This window comes from Fukomys damarensis, unplaced genomic scaffold, assembly GCF_012274545.1.
Source record: "Fukomys damarensis isolate Sample0158 unplaced genomic scaffold, DMR_v1.0_HiC HiC_scaffold_3, whole genome shotgun sequence".
In the NCBI taxonomy this organism is placed as follows: Eukaryota; Metazoa; Chordata; class Mammalia; order Rodentia; family Bathyergidae; genus Fukomys; species Fukomys damarensis.
The window spans coordinates 18,322,271-18,338,828 of record NW_022900915.1 but is presented as its reverse complement, the minus strand read 5'-3'; the positions used below and the strand labels follow the sequence as shown (position 1 = coordinate 18,338,828).

The following is a 16,558-nucleotide window of genomic DNA, read 5'->3' as shown; positions in this document are numbered from 1 at the left end:
GTGGGGGTGGGGGGGCGGGTTGCATTTGGGAAGTACTGAGCTAGATCCCCAGGCCTCTGGTGTCTCTTTTAAGGCAAAGTCTTTCAAAATAGGTTAACTTTTTTATATACGCTTGACCCTGGGAAGGGTAAGATCTGGCCAATTCCAGACATGCCTTTAAGCCATCTTTCCTATTGTCCTAATGCAAAATACTTGGCTTCTTCATAATGCTAGTTTTCAGCAACCTTGCTCTTTTTTTTTTTTCTTTCTTTTTTCTTGGTATGGAGATGAACCTTGTACTTGTGAGGCACCCACGAGCTAAATCTGAGGCCTTGCTTTTCTTTTGCAGATGCTTCCTTTCTGATGAAACTAAATTTTTAAAATCATTACATTTTAAAATCACTGTTTGCTCAGGCTTCTCACTGTTGATCTGGCTAAAAGTAGCCAGCTGTATGCATACCACAGGATGAATGTTGGACTGCTTTGAAATTATTGTACCACTTATAAATTTAGGACATGGACAAAATGAAGACAAGTTTTTTTTTTTTTTTTGTCAGAATGGAACACACATTGTGTCTAGTTCAGTTTCCAGTACTGTCTTCATTTTCCTCTAAAACCTCATGAATCCTACTTTCCACATTCCTGTCAGCATTCTGGTCTTCTGAGATCCACCAGTATCACTCATCAAGCTTAGCTTACTGCATTACAAGTTCATCTTGTCCAGCATCTCCAAACATTTCTAAACTCCTCTGCAAACAGTTTCAAAGGCTTCTGAACTACATGGTCAGGTACAGTCACAGCAACAGCCTCTTTCCTAGTATCAGCTTTTGGTATTAGTCACTTTCCTATTGCTGGGGAAAAATATAGTACCTGTTACCCACAACTTACAGGAAGAGTTTATTTCACTCACAGTTTCTACGGGGTTCACTCCATGGTTGGCAGGCTCCACGGCAGAAAGGGCGTGGTAAAAGGGCAGCTGCTCACTCCATGGCAACCAGAAAGTAGAGAGTAAGAGGAGGAACCAGAAACTCTTCCAGGTCACACCCCCAAATGACCTGCCACTTTCAACTGGGCCCACCTCCAAACACATGAGACTTTAGGGGGATGGTTTAAATCTTACTTTAGAGCTCATAATGAGGACACATGTATGTGAAAACTAAATTAATCTCATGAATACCAGAACAATGGGAATTAGAAATCTTCCTGAAGATGTTTGAACTTGCACTGGGTTTTGAAAGGTAGAAGAAGGGAGGGAAAAGTCATCCAAGCAGGACAGCTACAAGATGTGCAGGTAAGTGACTGGGGCAATAGTGAGGTCTGTGGCTATAGAGGAGTGTTAGTCATATAGAGAGCACTGCTGGGCTGGACACTGAGGATAAGCTAAGCTCAGGTAATAAGAGTGCATGCTTAAGCACGTGCGAGGTCCTGAGTTTGCTCCTCAGTGCAAGGGGAAAAAAAAAAGGTCTGGAGCTATATTTTGCAGTATGTGTTGGAATGCCAAGTAAAGAAATGAGGACGGATGGGGGAATGATGCAGAGTTAGAGAATTCTGTGCTTGGGACAGGTCTCACAGCTTCCCATATGCTCGACTATATCAGGTGATGCAGGACTCGGGAAGCAACTCTTTCCAGTATTGGTCTGCATTTATTTTTAAAACCTTTCTTCTTAAAGTGAAATACGTCTCTGATTTTCTTCATGTTTTGAGAAATTCTGCCATCTGGACAACATAGAATATGAGGAAAAGAGGTATTTTGAGAGAGGTTAGTCTCAGCTACATGCAGGAAGGGTTAAAAACATTGAGAGTGAGGCTGGAAGCAGGGCCTAGTCTGTAGGCCGTCATAGTAGTAGGGGAAATGGAGATGTATGGGCAAGAACTGCTACAACAGAGGATGCGAAGGGAGAAGTAACCAGTTGTCATGCCAGTTGAGTGCCAGTTTGGCTTGTGTGAATGACTGATCTTAACTGATAAAGCTAAGGGACATGGTATGTGAGAAATTGTAATGATTTATTTTCCTGCAATTGGAATCATTTAGGAGCATGTTAAGGCAGTGTGTGCTAAGAACTGAGGTGGGTTTATCTAAAGTTAGAACATATTTTCCTCAATTTAGAGCTATTAGGATTCTGTTGTACCAATTTTAATCTAGTTCAGAAGACTGCTCGATGGTATTTGCTCCAGTGTTTAGTTACACTGATAGTTGTTTTTTTATGCTTTTAATTTTGAAATAATTTTAGATTCACAAGAAATTGCAAAGATAGTATGAAGAGGCTGTGCATGGTAACAAATGGGAGGCTTAGGCAGGAGACTCTCAAATTCTAGCCTAGCCTAAGAAATTTAGTGATTTAGAAGATGTAGCTCTGTGCAAAAGCTCTGGGTTCAAGCTGTAGTATTGTGCAGGGGTGGGTGGTGTTATGTACAGAGAGGTCCAGTATACTTTCCATCCAGTTTCCCCCAGTGTTTACATTTTGTAGAACTATACTATAAGGTTGAAACCAGGAGTTTGACATTGGTACATTGTGTGCATATAGTTCTCTGTCCTTTGATTATACGTGTCCTTGGTGTTGTTAAAACACTGTTAAAACACAGAACTGGTCTATCACCACAGAGATCTCTTTTTGTTTTTCTTTTTTCCTTTTTGGGTGCTACTGGGCATTGAATCCAGGACCTTGCTGAACTATATTCTTATTCCCAGCCCTTTTTTATTTTGAGACAGGATCTTGCTAAGACACTTAAGTTTTCCAGGCTGGGCTCAAACTTGCAATTCTTCTGCCTTAGCCTCTCAGTGATATTGCCTCTTTATAGTCATATTCATAACCCTCTCCCTTTCTGCTTTCCCAAATTACTGATAACTATTCACTGTATACTTTAGTTACTTTAAGAATGTTGTATTAAACTGAGTGTAGTAGCACATGTCTGTAGTCCCAGCTAGTAAGAAGACTGTTACAGGAGGATAGTCAGGGTCAGACTGAGCAATTCAGCAAGATCCTGTCTCAGAATGAAAAAACAACTGGATGTGGTGGCGCACACCTGTAATCCCAACCCTCTAGCTGAGGTAGGATCACTGAGTTCAAGGCCAGCCAGAATTACAAAGTGAGACCCTGTTTTAAAAAAAGCCACAACCCCAAAAGCCTGGGAATGTGGCTCAGTATTCCCTGGGATCAATCCCCAGCATCCCTTTCCTGGGACCCCACCCCCCAAAGAATGTTGTATTAGAGGGATCACACAGTATAAGCTGAATTTGGCTTTTTAATTTTTTTTAACCCAGTGTGATGCCTTTGAGAGCCTTTCAAGTTGGGTGTAGTAAAACTGTTACATTTTTAATGCAGTCCTATCTCCCCTCCCTTTCCCTCTTTACCCCCCCTCCCCTGCCATTCCTCCCTTCCCCCATCCATCTATCTGTACCTGGGACTGAACTCAGGACCCTGCGCTTGTGAAGCAGGTGGGGTGCCACTGAGCTAAATGCTGGGCCCTATGCAGTCCAATTTATTAACATCTTCCCCCTCTATTTATGAGTCATTGGCTGATAAATTCTTCACCAAGCTTTAACTTGTGAAGTTTCTGACTTGTTTTCTTTTAAAAGTTTTATAGCTTTTCATTTTACATTTAAATATTGGGTTTTGCATTTTAATTTTGGGAGTATCTTGGGTCAAATTTTGTATAAGGTCTGAAATTAAGACTACCCCTACTATTACTATTCTTATTTTGGCATATGAATATTCAGTTGTTCCACTATCATTTGTTAAAAATACTGCTTTTCTCCATTGAATTGCTTTTTAAAACATAGTTTGCCTGCACTTGTGTAGAATTCTTTCTGGTTTTTATAGTTTGTTCAGTTGATCTGTGTGTCTCTCCCTTCCTCTGCCAACAACATTCAGTATTTTTTTCCCTTAGCACTGATGATTGAACCCATAGCCTTAGCACTGAGCTATGTCCCCAGCCCCTCAGCATCCCGCAGCCCCCTTTGAGGCAGGATCTTGTTAAGTTGCTCAGGCTGAACTTGAAGTTGTGATCCTCCTCCTCCATATTTTCAGAGTGATGAAATTGCAGGTGTATACCATCATGCTCAGCTCTACACAGTCTTGATTGCTGTACTTGTATGTTTTAGACTTAAAAACTTAGACTTTAAACTTCCCAGTTTATTCTTTTTTTGAGTTGTTTCAGTTATTCTAGTTCTTTTAAATTTGCATATCCAAGGGCAGAGAGAAGTGCTGTTTGGCATTAATAGAGGTTGAGGGGTTTTTGTTGTTGTTTATTAGTATATCTGAAACATAGTGTTTGTAAGGAGTTCCTAAGGCAGTAAAAAGTATCTGTAAGCATTTGTTCTTTGTTGATTCGTTGAATCCCTGCCCTTTTCTATTTATTTGAATTCTGCCTGGTTATCACAAATTGAAACATGGCTTATTAGACTAGAGATGCTGATCTTTTAGATTTCCCTTTATTAATCTTTTGGCACAGCAGAGGTAAAATTACTGTGGAGCACAAAATCAAGAAATGATTGTGTTATGTCTGTAGTTTTTAATTTTGGTGGTAGGACAAGCTGGAAAATGTGATTGAGTTCTGTTGAGTAGAGAAGGATTGTAGCCAAAGCCAATGACTCTTACTTCCTACCAGATGATTTGGATTGATCTTCACTTTATGATCATACCAACTAACCAAAACCAGTCACCTCTCATGTATGTACTGTTGTTCTCATGGTGGATACCATAAAAACATCTAGATAGCCTACTGCAGCTTTTCTTCAATCCTGAAAAAAATACATAATAGTGACCTTATTCTACCTTCACCTGTACATCCCTCTTCTGAGTTGGTAAAGCTAGAATACATTCTTTTACTGGATGTCATCCAGTAAATAAAAAGCAGGTGTCTTAATGTTTGGCATGTAGTTTTACCCCTTTCACATCTATTTGTTTAGTTAGTATTGGTCTTAAAAGTTTTTTTGTTTAGGAGCTGGGTACAGTGGCATAAGCCTATAATCTCAGTACTTTGGAAAGCCAAGGCAAGAGGATTGCAAGTTCAAGTCCTGCCTTGGCAGTTCAGTGAGACCCTACCTCAAAATATGAAATAAAAGAAGAATTGGGTAATGTAGCTCAGTGCAAAGGCCCTGGGTTTATTCTCCTGTACTGGGGGAGAACTTTTCATGTTCTGGCTCTTTTAGATCATGTTCATTTTAGGTAAACTTTGCTAATGTGCATTTTTCTTTAGTAGAAATAAGACTTCAACTTTACTGAAATCAGATTAATATTTTCAATACTAAATCTCAATCTTAACATGAACTGTTTTATTTAAAAATGTTTATTTTAGGTTTTGTTGCCTACTTTTCAAGAGCAAGGACCAGAGTTCAATCCCCAGTACCAAAAAAAAAAAAAAAAAAAAAGGAAAAAGAATGAATAAAAATGTTTATTTTAGAGCAAGAAAGTAATAGTTTTTGGCTACTAAAATAGAGTTAAAACTTGTGAGTACATTTGAATAATGTGTGGACCTAGAGTTGATTTATGAATATACTTTAATGGTGCAGTTATCATCTCAGCTTTTTCAGATAATTGTTAAAGCACATAAGTATATAAAATTGATGGTCTCTTAGGACATTGCTATCAAGAAGGGATGGCCAGTAAAAGTTTTGATATCAAAAGTTTGATATCACAATGTTCCTTTGTGGGCTGGGGATTTAGCTCACTGGTTCCACCACCTTCGTTGCAAGTGCAAGGACCCAAGTTCAATCCCCGGTACATACATGCATAAATAAATGAATGAATGAATGTTTGTTTTATCTTTGCAACTGTGTAGTGAAATTGAGCAAATGTAGTCATCCTTGGTACAGCTTGTATGTGGTGTGTTTTAGGTATGTGTGTTTTTTCATTGTGCATCTTGGCAAGACAGTTTTAAGGAAAATAATGTATTTCATTTCTGGCAAAAGGATTATTAAGCACAAACTGTCAGGCCCTTGAGGTATAATTTTTCCCCTGGCAACTGATTAGAGTCAGATTGAAAGGTGAAAATTGGTCTCCTGTCCAAGGGTAGATGTTGACAGCTTTAGACTGCTATACTCTCATCTAATACATAGGCAGTGTGGAAGATAGATGTTAAAAGGCAGATGTGATCAGGACAAAGCAGCTGTCAGTGAGTGCTTCAAGGAGGGTCTCAGAGATAGACAAGAATTAGAGTGGAGGCTGGATTTGCTGAATTTATGATGTGAAAACCTAAAACATAGCTGTAAGGAGCTTTATGTTGCTGTGTGATGATAGATTGCATTTTAATTTGTTTAGTCTAGTTCATGTGGCTTTAATCAGGATGAGATCATGAGCTTGATCCTACATATGGGCTCTTTAATTTTTCACAGAAGAGTGCTTGCTTCGGCAGCATATAACATTTTTTTCACAGAAGAAAAATGACAAGTGTTTCTACTTTGGAATGCTAAGTTTTAGTTTTAAAATGTGTTGATGCTCTGGAAGTGCAATGGGGAAATATTTAACAGTTTGAAGAAGATTAAGTTAATTAGGTCTTCATATTAAAGTAATAACTTTCCTTCATTAAATCTAATAAAAAAGCTGATTTTACTCATATTTTTGCTTTGAGCTCTGGCTTTTTCTTTTCCGGTTTGTTCCTTTTCCCACTTGTTACCTGGGTAGAATTTTCATCTAATTTTCTTCTTCCTTTTTTTGTGGATGTCTCTTTTCATGTGATTCCTTGGTCTGTTGTTATACTTTCTAACCCTACCTTTCATATATTCCTGAGGACTGTGATTAATTTAAACATGTTCATTATTGATCTCCATACTTCTAGCTTTACTATTTAATCCTTTTTCTTTTGCTTATCATTTAACTTGAGAAGCAAAATATAAATTCTGTAAAATGATTAACTCATCATCTGTGCATTTTATATCTTAAAAGTAGTTTGATGTAAACTGTAAGTCTGTAGGGGTGGAGGCTTTATTTTCTTTGCTTTGGAATGCATCAAGGATGCTGCTGTCTGCTTCTGCATCACTGCCCTTGTGGTGGGAGCATATGCTGCTTTGCGGATTTGAGTTCTGGTGTAGCCAGCTTGGAAGGGAGGAAAGAAGAATGAAGTTATTAAATTCTAATGTTTCCTGTCATTTTGAAATTGTTCTTTTTTAAAAATTTTAAGTCTATTTTATTAAGCTAAACAAAAACACCACTAACTAGGACAGTAATACTTGTAACAGTGGATAATATTACTAGTGCCTTAATATAATATATTTGTACCGTGTAGCTGAGGAAGTTATCTTAAATATTAAAATTTTGGCTTTGGCATGATTTCAACCATGATGTTGCAGCAACTTGGTTTTCATGAGTTAATTTCTTAAGAAAGTGATTCCAAGTTGAAATGCATGTTATGCATTTATTTGAATGTGTAATCAGGAAGTAAGTGCCTCTCTTTGGAGTGTTTCTGAATAGCAGCAGGGTACACTTGAATTAGTAAGGAAAATGAGAACATGAATATGTGTGGTACTCTATTTTAACTTTTTAAAAAATCCATTCTGTCTGTCAACTGGAAAGAGTGGAAATTTCAAAGCATCTGGGGGTGAGGAGGAGGGCTGGTTGAAAGGTTTTCTAGGGTCCACTAATTTTAGGCTACTCTGCTTCAGATTTAAATAACTTGGTATTAAATGCTTATTTCTTGGGTTGACTTCTAAAAGATCAACAGTTTTGTAAATTAAAATAAAAATCACATTTCAGAAAGTTCTCTTAAAGCATCTGTCAGAGATTCATTCTTTTGGTACTGGGGATTGGTGCTGTACAGCTGAGCCATAGCCCTGCCCCTGTCAGAGATTCTTTGAATCATTGTTTGTTTTCTGTAGCTGTAGTGTGTCATCTAAGGGGCTGAGATTTTTGACAAATAGCCCTCTACAATGAATAGAAACGTTAAGATGGAGAGGAGGATTGTGTGTTTTATTCAGGTTTACCTTTATGTCACAGGGTGTATGGGTTTTGCCAGATATTATATACCACCATAAGTTTCTTCTCATAAGGGTTATGTTAAGAAGTTTGATAATTCTTTGGAACTATATTGCCAGTTTATCCTCTTTGATAAATATGGATAATGTCCTATTTTATTGCCAGATTATGGAAAATTAATTAAAAGTCAGGGAAGGGTTGGAAAGAATGTGGTGAGAAAAGTATTTTAACTTTTGATTATCTTGAAGTTGGCTTATTTGTGAAGTCTTGGCCTGGTCATTTTATTATTTTGTAAAGTGAGAGTTGGTGGAATGATGATTTTTTTTAAAAAATAAAAGAATTAAAAATTCGATGATAGAGAAAGTTTAGGTATTCAAATCCCCAGGGCCCATGTAAAAAGGTGCTAAGCTGTTAGGTTTGGTGCTAAGCTGTTAGGTTTAGGGCAATTTTTAAAAGTTTCTCTGTGATGTGAGTTGCTTGCTGTCCTTTTTCTTCCTATAGCTATTTCTTGGGCAGAACGAAAAAAAAATTTTGGGGCTGGGGATTTAGCTCAGCGGTTTGGTGGCCTGCCTTGCAACCACAAGGACCGGAGTTCAATCCCCGGTACGAAAAAAAAGAAAAAAAAATTTTTTTTCTTTCATTGAGTTTATTGGTATATTTTAGGTATATAGTACAGTTACATTCATCATTGGGATCTTGCACCTTTACATGACAGATCTTGGTTCTCATTTTTTCCCCTTGTCCTTGCCCTCCCTTCACCCCTTTGAGTGAAAATATTTTTAAAAAATAAAAGTTACTTTCTGTAGGGAGCATGTATTTTCAAAGTAAGAAAAAAAAAGGAAAAAAAAATCACGGGTAGTTTTGTAAGTCAGAGATGAAACAAGTGGTTAATTTTGGGGCGGGGGGTACCGGGGATTGAACTTGGGTCTTTGCACTTGCAAAGCAGGCGGTGGAACCACTGAGCCAAACCCCTGGCCCCCAGTGGTTAATATTTTTGTGTGAACTTTCCCAGCTTGTTTGCTGAGTATGCTCATTTAGACAGAAATGTGTTATGCTTGCTTGTGGCATTTCCCCCCCAACTTTCTGATACTGAAAGAAAGATGTTAAGGATCTAATAAGTATTCTCCTACAATTTAATTTCCCCCCTCCCTCCCTGGTATTGAGGATTGAACTCAGGCCTCTCAGGCTGGGCAGCTAGGCAAGCACTGAGGTATATATCCCCAACCTTTTTATTTTGAGAGAGAGTCTCCCTAAATTGTCCAGATTGGCCTTTTAACTTTTGATCCTCCAGTAGCTAAGATTATAGGTATGTACCCCTGCAACACATGGCCTTAACATAATTGCTACTGGCTGTATAATATCCTCCAACTTACTCATTTATTAATATTATGGGCAGGGTTTTTATAAATGAAAGGTTGATGGTCACCATTGTTAACAAGTGTGAGATCTGAGAAAAGGAAAAGGTTTTAGACAGTTAAAATAATTTTACCTTAAAAGAACAGACTTGAGCAAGGTCATCTGGGAAATCAATGGGTGTAGGGAGTTGGAATTCCCCATGTAGCCATGAAACTAATTAATGCTGAAATGAATTAATTTCATATTTAAGACAGTTGACTGGTACTTAACTCTTCACCTGGAAGCTTCTGTCCTTTTAATACAGGGCTGTTTTTTCTGGTTTGCAAAAGCCCATCCAGGTGTGATGTCTTAAAATATCTTTTCTCTGTTGGATTTGGCAGTTGTAATAAACAACATGCTCTCATAAAATGTTGTTTAAGAAGTGCTTACTGTAATATTACTACTGTAGGAAATATCTCTGTGATCTTCTCCTGCATCAGCTGTACCTGGAAAATAAAAACGAGATTAGGGCTGCAGATCCATTGACAGCCATATTTTGAATGAGCCTTTCAAGATCGCTGATTTTACAAAGTTTTAAAAAATGACTGAGTATGGTGGCACATACCTGTAATCCCAGCACTGTGGTAGGCTGAGGAATGCGCACATTCAGGACCAGCCTGGGCAACTTGGTGAGACCCTGACTGAAAATAAAAAATGCAAAGGCCCTGGGTTCAGTTTCCAATACTTAAAAAAAAAAAAAAAAGTTATGTATACTAATTTCAGTTTTTCATTTTTACAATGAACTAGTACCATAGGCTTTTTTCTTTTTATTGAGTTTATTGGTACAATCTAGGTATACAGTACAGTTACATTCATTACTGGGATCCTGTACCTTCACATGAAAGGTCTTGGTTCTCATTTTTGCCCCTTGTCCCTGCTCTCCCTTCATCCCTCCTCCCCTCCCCATTTACAAACACTTTATTTCCATTTTTTCATTTTCTCATATTTTTTTCTTTAATTCCCTCATTCCCTTTCCCCAACCCTTCCCACTTTCCCTACACCTTTAGCCCTTTTCTTCCTATTTCACACTATTATCCCCTTAGGATCTTGTGTACCATTATAGTTTTCCACACCAGAGAAACGATTTGATATTTACATGTGTGACTTATTTATTTCACTTAGGAGTATATCCTCAATATGTATCCATTTTCCTATGAATGACTCTAATTTCTCATCCTTTATGGCTGAGTAGTAGTCCATTTTATAGAAAAACCTCATCCAGCTGGGCGCGGTGGCTCACACCTGTAATCCCAGCACTTGGGAGGCCAAGTCAGGAGGATCGCTATGAGTTGAGCCCAACCTCGACTACATAGTGAGTTCCAGGTCAGTCTCAACTATATAGTGAGACCCTGTCTCAAAAAAGAAAAGAAAAGAAAAACCACATCTTTATCCAGTTTCCAACAGATGGGCAAATGGGCTGTTTCCAAGCTTTAGCTATTACAAGCTGTGCCGCTATAAACATTGGTGCGCATATATCACTGTGGTGTGATTCTTTTAATTCTTTTGGAAAGATACCCAGCAGAGGGATGGCTGGGTCAAATGGAACCTCTAGTCCCAGCTCTTTGAGGTATCTCCATATTGATTTCCATAGTGGTTGCACCAGTCTGCACTCCCACCAACAATGGAGAAGGCTTCCCCATAGGCTTTTTATAGTTTAAGTTTAAAAAAAAAAAGCTGAGTTTTATATATTTTACAAATGAATTAAAAATATTTTAAAGTTAGTTATAATTTTAAAATATATTCATTATAGGAAGTTAAAAAAATCTCATATCAGGCCCATCCACCTTGTGGCAAACTTGATATTTTGTTATATGTTGATGTAGCCTATTCTATTTCTTGCCCATGATGACTTAAAAGGATTGTGATCACCATGTTCATTGTGTGGTATAGATTGTTTTATATCTACTGTTTAAAGTGTAAATTAAACAAAAATTGCATTAATAAGGATACCTTGAGTGGGACTAGTATATAATTTATAGAAGATAGCTATCTTCTTCTACTGGGCCTACAAAACTTGTATCTTGTTTTGGACTTAAAAGGTACAAAGGATCTGGCCAGGGAGTAGGTCAAAGTTATCCTGAGTATTGATTTAGAGAAAAGAAAGTGTAACTGTTGTATCCATTGGGGCTTTTGGAGTACAGTGTAGGTTTTTGGGGGTGTGAAACTTTTATTGGGATAGGTGAGGGAAATGATCAGTTGCTGAGTACTAGAAGGAATCTCAGTTTAGCTGAAAAGTCCTTTTTAAAAAATAGAGGCCCAGCAAAGCTTCTCAAGCTTGGTTTGTGGCTGTTACTACAAAAAGACCAATTTTTTACTCTGTTACTAGTAGAGATTAAAGTAGGTCGTCAACCTTTTACTGTTTATATATGTGTGTGTGTGTGTGGGTTTTTTTTGTTTTTGTTTTTGTTTTTTTTGAGACAGGGTCTCCCTGTATATTCTAGACTGGCCTTGAACTCTATGTAGTTCAGGTTGGTCGCTGAACTTGCTTTGATTTTCCTACCTCAGCCTTCCACTGAGTGCTGCGATCACAAGTGTGTGCCACCATACTTATTGCTTCAGTATTAAAAGTCAACACTGGGCTGTGTGTGGTGGCTCACACTTGTAATCCCAGCACTCAGGAGGCTCAGGCAGGAGGATCACTGTGAGTTCGAGACCAGCCTGGGCTACATAATGAGTTCCAGATCAGTCTCAACTATATAGTGAGACCCTGTCTCAAAAAACCAAAACAAACAAACAAACAAAAAACCCCCAAAAAACAAAAACAAAACAATGAAAGTCAACATTGGCTATATCCTTTAGGAAACTTACTAGCATGACTATTTCTAAAAGTGTAAGAAATGGCCAGTATGTGGTTAATGACTGTGTTCTGAATAGGTTTAAAGACTGAGAAAAGTAGATGGAAAAGTGAAAGTAGACTTGGAAATATTTGAGTTTTCCATATATTATGTTGTTTAATGAGGTGGGAGAGATACTGTTATTTTACGAAAGAGAAAACCAAGTAGAGATGAAGTACCCCAAAGTTACACAGCCACTAAATAATGGAGGTGGGATTCAGAACCTCATTCTAAAACTTTGTTTTATTTGGAGAAATGTAACATGTTCATCAACTTTCCTGTGTGACTTTAAAAAATGTTAGCAAAGTTTATTTGAAAAAGTAAAAATGAAGAGTGGGGAAGAGAAAGTGGCTATGCAGAGTGAGCTTTGGCTGAGACAAAGGTGAACAAGGTAAAAAAGTACATCGCAGAAGTCCCTCCCAGTGAATTAATTGTGAAGAAAGCCATGATAGCTGACATTGTTTTTTTTAAAGGAACAACATAATAGAGTATCTCATGTCTCTTAGTCTCAGGCTAAAAAAAAGAAAATGAAATGAAAATAGAAAACAAGCCTCTTCTTTTTAGTAATTTTTTTCTTCTTTTTTTGGTGGTACTGGGGATTGATCCTAGAGTCTTAAGCATGCTAGGCAAGTGCTCTAGCAGTAAGCTGTACCCTCAGCTGTTTTTAGTATTCATTTTTTCTGCCCCCTTCTTTTCCAAGCATGTCATTTCCAAATAACTTTATTAAGTTTGATAGCTTAGAGAAAATTTGAGTCAAGATATTTAATGATTTAGAAAAGCCTTGATCTTGTCTGTTTTCATAATGACCTGTTTTGTTGTTCATTTCCTTTATAATTTGCCTTTGTCTTTGTTTTGAACTGGGGGGCTTAACTTTTATCCCTTTAGTAAGGAGAAAAACACCAGGGGATTGCAGATCTGATTTCATGGTACATGGTGTAGTAGTAGTGTTTTCTTTTTAAGTTTAATCTCCTTTATATTTTAGTTCATACTAGGTATGGTAAGGTTGAATGGAGGCACCTCGTGGGACAAGGCCAGAAGACCCAGTTACATTCTCAGCCTTTTTTGGTGACCATATGATCATGAACAGGGTTCCTGTCCACCTCATTTTCTCTGCTTTATACTTTTTTGCTTAAGAGGAGTGCTTTTTTTTTTTGTACCAAGATCAAACTTGGGTCCTTGCACTTGTGAGGCAGGTGGCAGAACCACAGAGCTAAATCCCTGGCCCAAGAGTGGTTTTGATTTCTTTGAAATGTGCATTGTAGACCTATTTATCTTTTAAAGAATTTTTTATTTTTGCATTTAATTTTGTGAAAAAGCTTACTAAAATTCTCAATCTTATTGTCATATTTCCTTTTACAGGGATGACCGTTGTGCAGCAGTTCTTTACTTTGTGCTTAGCTAGTGGCTTATTTGAATATTTCTTCATAGTTTTATGAATAGAGAAGATCTGAATGTTTTAACTCATCAGTCAGTGTGTTTTTGACGTGTTTTCATTACTAATATCGTATGTTAGCCATGAAGGTAGGGATTTGTCATTATGGCTCTGAGCTAAGAGATTAGTGTAGATGTAAGTATGTTTAATTTAACTTTGGAATGATATCATGCTGGCTGAAAAAGGTGCTTGGGTAGAAGAAGTTAGAATTTGTGATACGTAATTAATACCTTTGGGGAACTGGTATAAATGTATTTGAATATAAGCTAATCTTCGAGGAGTTTTGATTCATTTAGATAGACTGTAGGTTTAAGAGTCTACGTTAAAGTCATTGTTTTTGTCCCAATCTGAGACCTTCTGTCCTCCAGTTCTCTTACCTGGAGTTAACTCTCTTTTCATTTCCCATAGCAACTGTTTCAGAATTTTTTCCACTCTCCTCAGATTCTCTTCAGAATGTAACCTGCTCAGTTTGTAAAAGAGAGCCTTACTTCTGAGAAAACCATAATCTTTCTCTACTGCCCAGAAGTCTGTTGTTTCCTTGCTTTCACTTCTCAGTTTGAGGGTCCAGGAACCACTGTCTACTCCTCTTACAGCTTCCATCGCGTCTTGTCCTGATTGTATGTGTTTCTAATTGTGTGGGGTTCTGTTTGTAATCTAGGATCTTCATTCTTCAGTTGTGTATCTTTAGTGTCTTTTTGTCTTTCTTACCCCAATCTTGGTTATTCCAGTTGTGATAAAGAGTACATGAGTGCCAGGAAATGTTCTGAGCACTCTGCTGTGTCTTTCTGTATCCTAGGCAGTCCTTACTTTGCAGGGTTCTGATATACACAAATTTTAGTGGGGGCAGTTAAGTAAATACCATAACTCTCTCAACAGTGTGGTTCAAAATTTAGTTACCACAGTATTTTAATTAGCTATGAGTAATTGCATGAAGTTCAAATTTTGTTACGAAGTGCACAAAAATAGCAGATGCACAACATGATCTGTGACCAATCACGTCACCTCCTGGCAATTGTTCATTGATTGTGCATCTTTTCATTTTATGCAAAATGTGTAGTTGTCTCTCTCTCTCATCTCTCTCAGCAATAAACCACTTGAACCATTTGACAAAAGTGGATACTTAAAAGTAAATTAGCCAGGGCTGCAGATTTAGCTCATTGGTGCCTCCCTCACAAGCACAAGGTCCTGAGTTCGATCCCTGGTCCCTTCCCCCCACAAAAGTAGCCAACAGAAATTAACTTACAACTAAGAAATGGAAGAACTCTGGCAGGGTTGATTCTAAGTGAGCTCCATCTTTTAAATTATGGAATGTCATTGTTAATTTAATGAATCCACAGAATGATTGCCGTATGTCACTGTCTTTCTTGGAGATAAAAGAGTCTATTAGAGCCAGGAAAACCTATATAAAGTTCTTCACTGTTATTTCTGACCTGGCAAATATACAGAGCTTTTCTTTACTCGTAGTACTCCACAGTGCTTCTAAGCTTTATTAATATATGAGTCTTGGCAAATCTAAATTTTTTTTCCCCCTAAGCTCATATTATGCAACTGAAGTAGATAGCCAGGAAAAATTTGGTAGGTCTCTTGAGACGTAGCTGGGTTTCTTGAGAATGATCTTTAAAAAAAAAAAAAAAAATGGAAGAGGCGAGAAAGTGAATGGCTTTAGACTTTAAAATGGGCATACCCAGCCAAGGAAGAATGTGAGGAGCCTTTCAGGGATACAGAAACCATCACTGTATAGGCACTGTGAGTTTACCAGTGAACAAAAGACCCAGTCCTAGTCTACTCCTTGCTTTCAGATAAAAGAGAAAGAGAATAGGTTCCCCAAAGGGTATCAATGGACACGATTGAACCAAAGTGTAACTTTGAGTTTCCAGGGAATGTTATAAATAATTTAGTCGGGCATGGTGGCGCATGGCTGTAATCCTAGCACTTGGGAGGCTGCGGCAGGAGGATCACTGCAAGTTGAAGGCCAGTCTGAACTATACGAAATCAGTATTGTATAGGATACATACATACATACATACATGCATACATACATGAAATCAGTATTGTATAAAATGCATATACATATATATATATACATACATACATATATATATATATATATAGTATATTCTTCATAACTATGGTAAAACATATTTTGTTTTTTGTACCTTAAGTTTTTTATTCTAGATAAAATATTTGTTCATTATAGAAACTTTTATATGTATAGAATAATGCAAAGAGGCAGATTACAACCTAGTAGTAACTCTTGTTTGTCCTTTGACTACAATATTTTCCAATTTTGAAAAATACAAATTATATACATTTATAATTTTGTATTTTTCTACCAAATATTCTTTCATAAACCTTAATATTTTAAAACATACTTGTTAATATTTGTATAGCAGTTGTAGGCTGCACCACAGTTTAGTCAACCAGCTATTTATGGTTGAGCACTTGAGCTCTTGAGCTCTTGGTGCTGTTTCATTGTGAGAAATGAAGTCAGTAGCTGAACTCTACGTCTTTGACAGGGTTGTACATGTGGATAGCTGTAATTGTTCACACAGTGTAGTGGTTCTACCTAATGGCCTTGAACTCTAGGTGATTCTCCAGCCTCAGCCTTCTGAGTGCTGGGATTACAGGTGTACACCACCATATCCAGTTTGAGAGTAGATTGATTTAGATCTGTTTTCTCTCATTCAAATCTTGAATTAAAACAAAAATACATATAGTAATAATCCTTTCTGGAAAAGAGTATTTTCGTTAGATCAAAGAGAAGAGGTATTTAAATCTCTGAATTAGTGCCAAGTCCCTTTCTAGATGTTATGCCTTCACTAGCACTATGTGAAGGTGCTTGTTTCATCATTATTATTCTTTCTTTCTCTCCTGCCCCTCTTTCTTTCTTTCTTTCTTTCTTTCTTTCTTTCTTTCTTTCTTTCTTTCTTTCTTTCTTTCTTTCTTTCTTTCTTTCTTTCTTTCTTTCTTTCTTTCTTTCTTTCTCCCCTCCCCTCCCCTCCCCTCCC

The 16,558-nt window shown here is 37.4% G+C and overlaps 1 protein-coding gene across 2 annotated transcripts in view; it reads left to right on the top strand.

The window, feature by feature from the left end:
• Nucleotides 1–16,558, top strand: part of Ctnna1 (catenin alpha 1) — a 160,178-nt gene that overhangs the window by 37,437 nt on the left and 106,183 nt on the right. The gene's annotated exons all lie outside the window — the stretch shown is intronic.